Source organism: Eurosta solidaginis, chromosome 4 (genome assembly GCF_040869045.1).
Source record: "Eurosta solidaginis isolate ZX-2024a chromosome 4, ASM4086904v1, whole genome shotgun sequence".
Lineage (NCBI taxonomy): Eukaryota > Metazoa > Arthropoda > Insecta > Diptera > Tephritidae > Eurosta > Eurosta solidaginis.
The window spans coordinates 72,972,804-72,986,263 of NC_090322.1; the positions used below are offsets into that span (position 1 = coordinate 72,972,804).

General features: G+C 41.9%; 1 protein-coding gene across 4 annotated transcripts in view; it reads right to left on the bottom strand.

Moving 5' to 3' along the window:
- Positions 1–13,460, bottom strand: part of Atg9 (autophagy-related protein 9) — a 347,588-nt gene that overhangs the window by 319,159 nt on the left and 14,969 nt on the right. The window contains exon 2 of one of the 4 annotated variants that reach the window (XM_067782080.1): positions 1,304–1,486. The exons of the other annotated variants lie outside the window; for them this stretch is intronic. The gene's annotated coding sequence lies outside the window, so the exon portion shown is untranslated. The remainder of the gene's footprint in view (positions 1–1,303; positions 1,487–13,460) is intronic. 4 annotated transcript variants of the gene reach the window in all.

A 13,460-nucleotide genomic window follows, 5' to 3' on the forward strand; every position in this document is an offset into this window, starting at 1 on the left:
AAGAAATCCTGACGTTGGAAAAATCCGTTGCGGACTTAAAACGTGAAACGACACCCCCATTGGTAACGGTAGGCTACAAATCCCAAATCGTTTAACTTTTCGGGACATCGAACATACCATCACAAAATTTGACGGTGAAAATAAAACATATAGCGTGCACGACTTTCTTCGCAATTTTGATAGTCATGCAGATGGTAAATGCAGACGACATTTTTAAGTACACTTGCTTGTGCAATTCTCTTTGCGGTGACGCTAAACTTTTACTGTATAGAGACGTTCTAAATTACGAAGATTTAAAATCGCTTTTGGTTAGAGAATTTGGTCGGGTGGTGAGCCGTCACGAAGTATACAAAGCGTTGGCCACTCATAAATGGGATAAAAAAAAGCAGCATTCGCCGATATGTGTTGGAAATGGAAAACATCGCTGCTCGTTGTGACTATGTCGACGAATTTGAACTGATCAACTTTATAGTTGATGGCCTCCAAGACAGGTCCCCGGAAATATATATCCTAATAAACGCAAGGACGATGAAAGAATTCAAACAATCGCTTGACCTATACGAGCGTCGTCGCTCATCTCGCCCATCTATATACGACAACGTTCAAAAACCGATGTCATCAAAACCAAATACGCCAAAGAACGATGAAACTGATGCAGCAGAAATACGCTGCTTCAATTGCACCCATATGGGACACTTTCAGAGCAAATGTCCATACGAAAAAAGGCCGGTGGGAAGTTGTTTCCGTTGCTGGACGATGGGCCATGACCACCGCAGTTGTACTAACTCAAAAAAGGTACTAAACTTGAAGAAAACCGTTGCTGCAGTCGGGACCGACACTGAAGATGGGGATGAAGAACGTTGCTACCGAATGTTAGGATCTATGAATATGGTAAGTGTCGCCTATGTAACAAAACAAGTTAAGTGCAAAAGATTTATGGATTGTTTGTCTCTCTTTGATACTGGCAGTCCAACTAGCTTTGTTCGCAAGTCCGCCGTGCCATTTGATGTGAGCGGAGTCGCCAAGCAGTCAAAATATCGAGGATTGGGAAATAACAAATTAATGATTTTTGGAAAAATTAAATGCGAAATAAAATTTAAAAATAAAATAGATGAATTTGTTTTAAATGTGGTGCCTGATGACACTATGGAGATTCCTCTAATTTTAGGCAGAGATTTTTTAAAAAGATTTCATATTTGCTTATGCTTATTAGGTGATGCGACAATTAAACATACAAAACAAGAAAATAATGATATGCCAGATAACACTTCTTATTTCTGTGCGCTTAACTTGAATAATATACCTAGTCTTAAGGGTGAAAAGAGGCATTCAGAATTACAAATCTCTGTACCAAATAGCAGTATACGGGTAGATGTTGAGCTCGAAGAAATAAACGTAGTGTCTCATGAGGCTTGCAGCGATGGGTTATGCCCACTTGATCAAAATTTTAGTGAGAATATTTTTAATAAACAGGCCGCCTGCATATCTGAAATTAATATAAATCAAGAATTAGAAGAAAATAGTACTGATGTATTGAGAAAGACCTTAGAAGATAACTATTTGAGGCCAAGAAATATCGAATCTAAACCGTATGATTACGAGATGAAAATAAGGCTAGTTGAGGATAAACCATTCCATGCGTTGCCAAGGCGACTTTCTCATTATGAAAAAGCTGAACTTAGAAAGATAACGGATGAATTATTGGAAAAGAGTATCATTAGGCCAAGCGATTCACCATATGCCTCTGCGGTTGTATTAGTAAAAAAAAAGAATGGCGAAATTCGTAAATGTGTTGATTACCGACCGCTGAATAAATTAACAGTTCGGGACAATTTCCCGCTCCCCTTGATCGAAGACTGCCTCGACTATCTAGGCGGAAAAAAATTTTTCTCAACACTAGACCTAAAAAACGGGTTCTTCCATGTTAAAATGGCCCCAGATTCCATTAAATATACATCTTTTGTAACGCCTTACGGTCAATTTGAATATATGCGTATGCCGTTTGGGTTAAAAAACGCCCCCGCTGTATTCCAGCGATATGTCCACAACATTTTCAAAGATTTGGTTGACGATGGATCGATAATGATATATATGGATGATTTAATTGTAGCCACGGTAGAATTCCAAACCCACGTTAAGATCCTCGTCAAAGTACTTAGAAGAATCAAGGAAACGAATTTAGAACTTAGGCTAAATAAATGTATGTTCGGGTTTAGTACTCTCGAATATTTAGGCTATTCAGTCAGTTCGGATGGCATTCGCCCCAGCGATGCCCATATAGAAGCAATCAAAAAATATAGGCTCCCGAAAAATTGTAAAGAACTTAAGACCTGCTTAGGCCTCTTCTCATACTTCAGAAGGTTTATGCCGAATTTTGCTAAAATAGCTGGACCATTACAAAAACTGACACGAGATGGTGTGAAATTCCAACTGTCAGAAGACTGTTTACGAGCCTTTAAGGAACTTAAAATAAAACTGTCGTCCGCCCCAGTGCTTGCAATATACGATCCGAAGAAACAAACTGAGTTGCACTGCGATGCAAGTTCAGCAGGTTTCGGTTCGGTCATACTCCAAAGACAAACGGACTGTCGCTTGCACCCGATTATGTAATTTTCAAAAGCCACCTCACCCGCGGAAGCAAGATACCACAGCTTCGAACTGGAAACCCTGTCCATCATATACGCTCTACGCCGGTTTAGAGTTTATTTGGAAGGAATTCCGTTCAAGATAATCACAGATTGCAACTCCCTTACGATGACTTTAAGTAAAAAACAACTTAACCCGCGGATAGCCTGATGGGCTCTAGAGCTTGAAAATTATAACTATACAATTCAACACAGAGGTGGAGTTAACAAGGGACACGTTGATGCGCTTAGCCGCTGCCCTGAAGCCGGAACTGCCGAAAAATCCGAATCAATCGTCACTACTATCGACAAGAAGCCTGCGGGAATAACAAAACTTTGCGAAATGGTCTTCGCCGCGGATGCTGACGAAGCAGATTTTCACATCCAAGCGACACAATACCGCGACAATAACATAAAACAATTACGAGAAAAGCTAGAGACAGGTCCCGTGCCGAACTTTGAATTAGTAGACGGTCTCGTCTTTAGGAAAGAGGGGGAGGGGAGGCTACAGTTGTACGTCCCGAATGAGATGGAGAATAACATTATTAGACTGGTTCATGAGAAAATTGGTCACTTAGGCGTCGATAAGACGTGCGATTGGCTACCCAAGATGAAAGATAAAGTAGAAAACTTTGTTCGAAATCGCATTAAATGCATCATGTACTCAGCCCCAGCCCGCGTGAACAAGCGAAATATGCATAGCATTGCTAAAATACCGATACCATTCGACACCATACATGTCGATCACTTTGGCCCTCTGCCCTCCATTAACTCGAAGCGCAAATATATTTTAGTGGTTGTTGATGCATTCACGAAGTTCGTTCGTTTGTATCCAGTAAATTCAACGAGTACGAAAGAAGTTATAGCTTCCCTAGACAAATACTTCAGTTATTACAGCAGACCCAAGAGGCTGATATCTGACCGCGGCTCTTGTTTCACTTCTCTCGAATTCGACGCGTATTTGTTAAAAAACAACATATGTCACGTGAAAGTAGCCACGGCTTCCCCACAAGCAAACGGACAGGTAGAAAGGGTGAATAGAATAATCAAGGCCATGTTGAGTAAAATCTCCGAGCCGATTAACCATGCCAACTGGTCAGCCAAGTTAGGTCAAGTAGAATACGGTCTTAATAATACCATACACTCCACCACTGGTTACGCACCAAGTATGTTGCTGTTCGGTGTGGAACAGAGAGGAGCGATAATCGATGAATTGACAGAACACCTAGAGGATAAAAACCATTACAGTGCGCCTCGTGACCTTGAGGCTACCCGTGCGTCTGCCTTAGCTGCTATAGAAAAGTCACAAGAATATAACTCAAAATACTTTTCCAATCGCACCAAGCCTCCTGAGTCATACAGTGTCGGTGACTTTGTTGTCATACGTAATGTAGATACATCGGCCGGTTCTAATAAAAAGTTTATACCAAAATATAGAGGCCCATACGTAATTCATAAGGTATTACCACATGACCGATACGTAATAAGAGACATAGAAAATTGCCAGTTAACCCAGTTACCCTATGATGGTATTATAGAAGCATCGCGCATTAGAATGTGGTCTGCCGATGCATCTGAATGCCACTCAACTCCCGTTTAGGCGACACTCCATGTATTTCAAGTATATTGTGTTTATTTTAAGTAAGAACAATTTAGCTTATAGTTACAAATAGAAATAAGTTACTTAATAATCGTGGTCGATTATAGTGTCAGATTGGCCGAAGCTGTAATCCATCAGAAATGAAGGTACTGACACTCGTCGTTAGTAATAATTGTGTGCGAGCCCTAATAGTCACTGGATGGATTGCAGCCAACGCCATCTAACAGTCAGATCGGTTGCACGAACAGAAGGTGTTATGTGAAAAATATAAGTATGGCAGCGCTGTCTTTTAGGCAAGAATCTGGCGATCAGCCAATCAGGTGCTCGCTTGTATTCTTGCTTAGCTGACGCAGCCCTCTGTAGGAAAACATCGGTAACTTATTATAAGAAAGATGTCTAAAAAAAATGTGAAAATATGGCAATGATGGAGACACGAAAAAAAAAAAAGATTGATTGAGAATAGAGCACTGAATGTGAACGGATATACATAAAAAAAACCCAACCTTGGCATTATTATTATAAATAAACCGGAATTATAAATGTAAGTATTGTTTTCAATAAAACCGTTTAACTTAAAACATTTTTTTTAATTATTTTATTTTAAATTGTTTAGTCTTTATTTAATTGCCTAGGATTTCTCATTCTATTTAGTTCATTTAGTGACTCATTATTACAAGTACTGTTGTTGTTGTTGTTGTAGCAGTGCTTCGCCCCACCCAATAGGTGCGACCGATCACAAATTGTCATCAATATCCTCTAACGGCAGTCCAAGGAAACTTGCTGTTTCAACAGAGGTGGACCATAATGTGAGGGGTGTTAAAATCGTTGGTTCCACATTACAATTAAAGAGATGGTTGGTGTCATGTGGGGACACATTCCAAGTAGGGCATACAATTTGTATGTCTGGGTTGATTCTGGATAGGTAAGAGTTTAACCTGTTACAGTATCCAGATCGAAGTTGAGCTAGAGTGACTCGCGTTTCCCTGGGGCGGTGCGTTCCTCTTCCGCAAGTTTTGGGTGCTGTTCTTTGAGTAGTGGACTCACCGGGCAATTCCTGGCATAAAGGTCCGACGCCTGTTTGCGGAGTTCACTGAGGACCTGCTTGTGTTTTTTTGCTTCATACGGCTGAGTTCTCAGGTGGCGTATTTCCTCATAATGCTTACGGAGATGAATCCTTAAGCCCACCCCCAGCGGGTTAGGGGGTCAGAATATATCCGCGGTAGGTATGCCTGTCGTAAGAGGCGACTAAAATGCCAGATTCAAGGGGCTGTGTAGCGCAACCCTTTCAGGTTGCCAGCGCAATATACAGCTTCTCCAAACCCAATAGTCAACCTCACCTATCCGCGGCGAATCCTGTTTCACTAATAGACGAGGCTCTGGCGACCCCAAGCTCCTCATGGAACTTGGGGGTGGGGAGGGAGGAATGGCCTGAAGGTTTAATGTGGTCATATAAATCGTTCCCGAGATGGTCGGGCTAGCACCTTAATGTGGCTGTTACCGGAGCGTACCGGATCTGTATCCGGCAAAGGACCATCACATCGATAACACTACCCAAAGCCTTCGGGGATAAACCTTATCGCTACAACAACAACAACTCCTAAAGCCCCTGGACGGTGTTGGCTCATCAAGCAGATGTCTGTTGGTATGCCCAGGTTTATGGGTGTTCAACAGGAACTGTTTGGTTAGCATCTCATTTCTCTCCCTGATGGGGAGTATTCTCGCCTCATTATGTAGATGGTGTTCTGGGGACATAAAAAGACAACCCGTGGCGGTTCTAAGAGCAGTATTTTGGCAGGCCTGTAGCTTCTTCCAGTGTGTAGTTTTTAGGCTGGCCGACCATATAGGGGACGCGTAGCATGCAATCGGCTGGCCAATTGCTTTGTAAGTGGTAATGAGCGTTTCTTTGTCTTTTCCCAAAGTACTGCCAGCAAGAGATTTGAGGATTTTATTACGGCTCTGGATTTTCGGTACAATTGCGGCTGCATGCTCAAATTTAGATCCTGATCAAACGTCACACCCAAAATTTTGGGGTATGGGACAGTCGGCAGCGTAGTGCCATCGACGTGGATGTTTAAAATGGTCGAAATTTGGGACGTCCGAGTTCTAAATAAGGTCGTGGAGGATTTAGTCGATGATAATGCCAGGTTTCGCGAGGCGAAAAAACTGGAGAGATCAGTGAGGTAGCCGTTTATTCTGTTCAAAGCTCATCGATCTGTGGGCGTGAGCCTGTGGCCATTATTGTGCAGTCACCGGCGTAGGAAACGATAGTAACTCCTTCTGGTGGCGAAGGTAGCTTTGATATGTAGAAGTTAAACAATAGTGGGGATAGGACACCCCTTTTTTAGTTCTTCTTGGTTTTGATGTTTCCTTTCTAAATTGCACCGATGCCTGCAGACCACCCAGATAATTTGCGGTCCACCTTTTAAGACATGGGGGAAGGGAAGACCCTTCCATGTCTTGCAGTAACGTGCCATGGTACACCGTATCAAAAGCTTTCGATAGGTCTAGCGCAACGAGTACTGTTCTATGGTGGGGATTTTGATTTAAACCGCAGTTTATCTGGGTGCTAATGGCATTTAGCGCGGTGGTGGTGCTATGGAGTTTTCTGAAGCCATGCTGATGAGAGGCTAGCTGCAAATTTGCTTTGAAGTAGGGGTGCAAATTTGCTTTGAAGTAGGGGAGCAAAATGGCTTCAAGCGTCTTGGCTACTGGCGATAGGAGAGATATCGGGCGATATGACTTTCCTAAGTTAGCTGGTTTCCCAGGCTTTAAAAGCGGGACCACCTTGGCCATTTTTCGGGAATGACGAAGGTGGAAAGAGACAGGTTGAAAGCATGCGCTAAATATTTGAAACCGTCTTTCCCTAGGCTTTTAAGCATCGGCATGGCAATTCCATCTGGGCCCTCTGCTTTGAATGGTTTAGCATGACCGATGGCATCCTCAACCTCTTTGGCGGTGATGGTAATTGGAAACGCGCTGGATTTATGTTTATGTGCGTGTCTGTTGTCCCTCCGTCTATCTTTGTCGACCGTAGAATGCATTATGCATCCGACAACACTTTATTATTATTATTATTTATTTATTATTACGGCGTTTTAAGCCTAAAACTTAGATTATTACAAATTATAAATACATTTTAATAATAATAGGATTTCTAGCGTTTGGGGTGTCGGAGATTTGAGGATTTTATTACGGCTCTGGATTTTCAGTACAATTGCGGCTGCATGCTCAAATGTAGATCCTGATCAAACGTCACACCCAAAATTTTGGGGTATGGGACAGTCGGCAGCGTAGTGCCATCGACGTGGATGTTTAAAATGGTCGAAATTTGGGACGTCTGTGTTGTAAATAAGGTCGTGGAGGGTTTAGTCGGTGATAATGCAAGGTTTCGCGAGGCGAAAAAATTGGAGAGATCAGTGAGGTAGCCGTTTATTCTGTTCAAAGCTCATCGATCTGTGGGCGTGGGCCTGTGGCCATTATTGTGCAGTCACCGGCGTAGGAAACGATAGTAACTCCTTCTGGTGGCGAAGGTAGCTTTGATGTGTAGAAGTTAAACAATAGTGGGGATAGGACACCACCCTGTGGCACCCCTTGTTTAATTCTTCCTGGTTTTGATGTTTCGTTTCTAAATTGCACCGATGCCTGCAGACCACCCAGATAATTTGCGGTCCACCTTTTAAGACATGGGGGAAGGGAAGACCCTTCCAGGTCTTGCAGTAACGTGCCATGGTACACCGTATCAAAAGCTTTCGATAGGTCTAGCGCAACGAGTACTGTTCTATTGTGAGGGTTTTGATTTAAACCGCAATTTATCTGGGTACTAATGGCATTTAGCGCGGTGGTGGTGCTATGGAGTTTTCTGAAGCCATGCTGATGAGAGGCTAGCTGCAAATTTGCTTTGAAGTAGGGGAGCAAAATGGCTTCAAGCGTCTTGGCTACTGGCGATAGGAGAGATATCGGGCGATATGACTCTCCTAAGTTAGCTGGTTTCCCAGGCTTTAAAAGCGGGACCACCTTGGCCATTTTCCATTTTTCGGGAATGACGAAGGTGGAAAGAGACAGGTTGAAGGCATGCGCTAAATATTTGAAATCCTCTTTCCCTAGGCTTTTAAGCATCGGCATGGCAATTCCATCTGGGCCCACTGCTTTGAATGGTTTAGCATGACCGATGGCATCCTCAACCTCTTTGGCGGTGATGGTAATTGGAAATGCGCTGGATTTATGTTTATGTGCGTGTCTGTTGTCCCTCCGTCTATCTTTGTCGACCGTAGAATGCATTATGCATCCGACAACACTTTATTATTATTATTATTTATTTATTATTACGACGTTTTAAGCCTAAAACTTAGATTACTACAAATTATAAATACATTTTAATAATAATAGGATTTCTAGCGTTTGGGGTGTCGGAATGCATGAGATTCCGATCAGCACGGGAACTGGTGGTCCCAACGGGCGAGTCTTAGAGTCATCTCATTGGGAGGTTGGAAGGACGTGTTCTCAATCCTGCCCTACTCCAAGACGTATGATTACACAGTTTTATTATTTATGCTGTCGGAATGCATTTGATTCCGGTCAACCCAAAAGGCAGCTCAGCAGAATGAACCACTCTTATCGGACGGTTGGAAAGGACGTGTTTCCAACCCTCCCTGTACCAGCTTTTTTGTAAATATAATTAAATATAATATGTCATTGTTGTAGGATTATACGTGATTCACATGAACACTCCAACTGTTTGTCTGGGACAATATTTTCAGGAATTCTTTCCCAATTTGATTGTGAGCGATATATGTATTTGGCCTGATGCATAAGGTTCCTCTGTGTCTATTTGGATTGCCATGTGCGGTCAAGGATCAGTAACATGAAATACAGATACAAAATATTTTATCTTATTGGAAGGGTTTTGCAATATTCTAATAAACTTTTTTTGAAGGTGTTTAAGTTTTCACAATTTTTAACAAGATTAGGTAGTTCATTAAAACATTTCAGGCCTTTGTAAAATATATTTTGCTTGTCCATTTCTGTTTTGAGAAGGGTAATCTAAAATTATTATTTTCCCTGATTATGTAAGAATAGGTTTCATTCACATAAACAAGTTTTTCACTTATGTAGGCTGGTAATTTACCATGCTTAATATTGTGAAGACCCTAAAATCACAGGCTTTCGGGGGCTCCACAAATTTTGATTTTTCATTATAGATAATACAATTGCATATTAAAGTTATAAACTGAGTTATAATAATTTATATATATATGGCATGAAATGAATTCACTTATACATATATGTACATACATTTTGAATTAAATATACTTTGTACAATCATACACACATTTTAAAACATATATAATTATAATACATATTAAATTATATATAGGATATGAAGCTTTTATCGCAGAGTGTAAGAGAGAACACATAATTATGCACAAGCATACATACTTATGTATAAGCGAACAAGGAGAAATGGAATTGTCAAACGATAGCGAACACACATGCGTACAAATATATATTTAGTAATCTTAGCTTAGTTATAAGAACTTTTATTGTAAATCAACGAAAGCCGACTCAAAAATGGTATAAAAGGAGCGGCAAATTCATGAACAAGGCACTCTTGGCTTAGAAGTCGTAGAGTGAGCTATATAGTGGGCTGTGTTAAACATCCACTACGGAGCAGCTGGTGGTGTCAAACTTCAGCTGTTTATGCTAGGTATACCGCCGAGTCGTGTAAAACGCTCGACGACTACGTATTTTACTAGGGATCCGGTGAGTTGTGTGAAACGCTCACCGATTACGTATTCTACTAGGGATCCGGTGAGTTGTGTGAAACGCTCACCGATTACGTATATTCACCAGGCATACCACCGAGGCGTGTAAAACACTCGGTGACTAAACGTATTATAACCACATTTTTTATTTTTGTACTACCGACTGTTTTCTTTATTTATTGTAAATTTGTTTTTGGTTTCGGGTTTACAGTCCAATGAATCAGAAAAACGCCTTTTTTATTTTCTCGCCAACGTTTCGACCTTTTATTTTGGTCTTCTTCAGGGCTCAAAATTACTGCGTTCTTCCTTGTCCAGTTGTTTTGAGCCCTGAAGAAGACCAAAATAAAAGGTCGAAACGTTGGCGAGAAAATAAAAAAGGCGTTTTTCTGATTCATTGGACTGTAAACCCGAAACCAAAAAACAAATTTACAGTATTATAACCGCATACGTATATATATATGTATATATATTTTATTATTGATTGAAATAAATCATCGTTTTATAACATTAACTAACATCTTTTATTGTATAGGCGAACCCATTCGCTGAGTTATACCCCAGCTATAAACCCGACTAACGGGGTTCGTTACAATTGGCGCCCGAGCAGGGACCCTTTACATATAAGGGGACATATATTTTATTTCATCGGAAACATATAACAAGACAACATGGTCAAGGTAAATTGGATTTATTACCTAAAGAAGGAAGATCTTTTGACATACGCGGCCGAGTTTGGATTCAACAACAGCGGAACCGTCGATGAGTTGAGGAAGGATTTCGCCCAATTTGTTAACCAAAATCCGAGCTACGAAACACGTTTCGCAGAGTTGGAAACAAAGCATTCCAAAACAACATTAACCACCAATCAAGAAGGTCAAGGAAACAGTGGAACCGCTTCCGGAAGTCGACCAGCGACCCCGGTCAACAACATTGAAAGCGTATGCATACCTACGATACCTAATATGTCATATCAATTTGCAGGACAACTGACCCAACCTCCGTCTACCGTCTGCGTAATGGACCGAGCACGAAAATGGGGAATTAAGTACGATGGCAAAAGTGACCCACTGAGTTTCGTCGAGAGAGTAGAAGAGCTGGCGGAGGGATATGAAGTGGACCTTAATTCACTCCCGCGAGCGCTACCAGAATTATTCAAGGACCGAACCCTGGTATGGCTGCGGAACAATAATCGTCACTGGAGCGAATGGAACAGTTTTAAACACGACTTTTTACGCTTCTTCTTGAGCGCATCATTCTTTGAAAGGCTGGAAGACGAGATACGTCAGCGAACACAACGACTACGAGAGTCGTTCAAGGATTACGTTTTGGAACTACAGAACCTCATGAGGCACGCTAACCTCACCGAGGAACAAAGACTGCAAAGAATATACCGAAACTGCCGCAGTGAGTATCAATTTTATATAAAGCGAACTGAATTTCAGACGCTCGAAGGCTTTTGTGAGTCTGGCAGAGGACTTCGAAAATATCACGAATGGCAGATATGCACAGAGAGTAGTGGCAAGAGCACTTCCAGCAAGGCGTCCAGATGACTGGCATTTTTTCATACAAGAATTACCAGATGTAGAGCCAAGTAGCAGGATTGGCAATGGCAATACACAGCGAAGCAATCCACCAACAAGACAACCGTATACGAATCCCAGGACCGCGTGCAGGCGATGGTGTGAATATCGTGCCTATGCGTGCCGCAATGAACGTCGAGACTTTTGTTGGGAATGTGGTCGGTTCGACATTCTCACAAAAAATTGTTGCCGCGCATCATCGGGAAACGACCGGAGACTCGATCAGACCAGAGGGGTGGGGTCTCCAGCAGTACAAATTCGGGAGGTTTAACTATTTTGAAGCAAACAGGAGGGCGTATTCTGGCCGACGTAAAGATAAATGGCTGCAAAGTAACAGCAACCGTAGATACAGGAGCGACAAGGAGTTTTATGAGTGAGACATGTTCGAGGAGGTTAGGTAAGGCGATTTTGAAACAGGTACGAAGCCGAGTGGTATTGGGCGATGGTAGAGTCAGCACGATAAGAGAAGCAATGGTGGCAGACGTAGAGATCGAGAAAGAGAAGTACAACAGCGAAATACTCGGTCTTCCAGGGCTAATAGAAGAAGTTGTCATCGGCATGGGCATACTTGCCAGGGCAAACACATCATTAAGTTTCGGCAGTCACACGGTAACGCTACAAGCAGAAGAGGCAATCAAAGACACGGTTATGTGCAGGACAATAACTGAGGCAGGCGAGCCCGATGTAAACGATACGGAAGGACTAACTACGGACCAACAAAGCCCATCTGAAAACACCACAAGAGTTAAGGATTTCCTAGACGAACAGATTCTTAGCTTCGAAAATATGACTGGTACCTCAAATATCGCGGAGCATAAAATAATCATGCGTGATGGTCGGCCGATAAAACAAAGATGCTTTCCACGGAACCCGAAGATGCAGGAAACCATTAATATGGAGATAAACGAGCTATTGGAGAAGGGGTGCATCGAGCCATCGCGAAGCACGCATAGTGCACCGATCATACTCGTAAGGAAGAAGAATGGTAAGTGGAGGTTATGTATAGACTATCGCCAGCTCAACGCACGCTCAGTCCCCGATGCATACCCACTACCGCAGATCCAACACATAGTAGACCGGCTAAGAAACGCGAAGTACATTAGTAGCCTGGATCTGAAAAACGGCTACTGGCAGATCCCTATGGAGGAAGGAAGTAAGCAATATACGGCGTTTACTGTACCTGGACGTGGGCTGTTTCAATGGCGCGTGATGCCATTTGGGCTTCATTCAGCACCCGCAACATTTCAACGGGCATTAGATCAAGTAATCGGCCCCGAATTAGAACCGAACGCATTCGCATACCTAGATGACATCATCACACCAATTATAAATATTCTCGCGGAATTTTGTTCTCGCGGATTTTTTTAATCCCGCGGAAAAATTCCTCCAATTCTTTTCTCCCAGGGAGAAGAATAATTGGGGAATAGGAATTTCGAATTTTCGAAGTCAGCTGTTTTGTCAATTGAAATTTCGTTGCGCATTTCTTATTTTGTTTAAAAAATAGAAAAGTTTAATTATTGTTGCGAATTTGTTTGAAATTAAGAAATAAAATATAAACAATGCATAGTATTGAATTTCATGTGGTATTCACTGAAATGAGTAATGAATTGGTGCCACAGCAACATCAACAGAGGAGCATAAGTAGAAGAAGACGGCGGGATAACACAAATCCGCCGGAGTTGCCTGCTTTTGTTCAGCAAAACTATTTTCTGGCGGCCAAGTCGAGTTGAATTAGTCTTTCATCATATGCCAAAATCTATTTAAGCCTTCTTAAAAATCCTTGCGCAATTTCTGGATGGCTGCATCAAATATACGAAGAGCTCTTCCGTTGCTTATGATATACTTTTCGACTTAAAATAAAGAATATTGTGGTTGTTGTTGTATTAACAGTGAG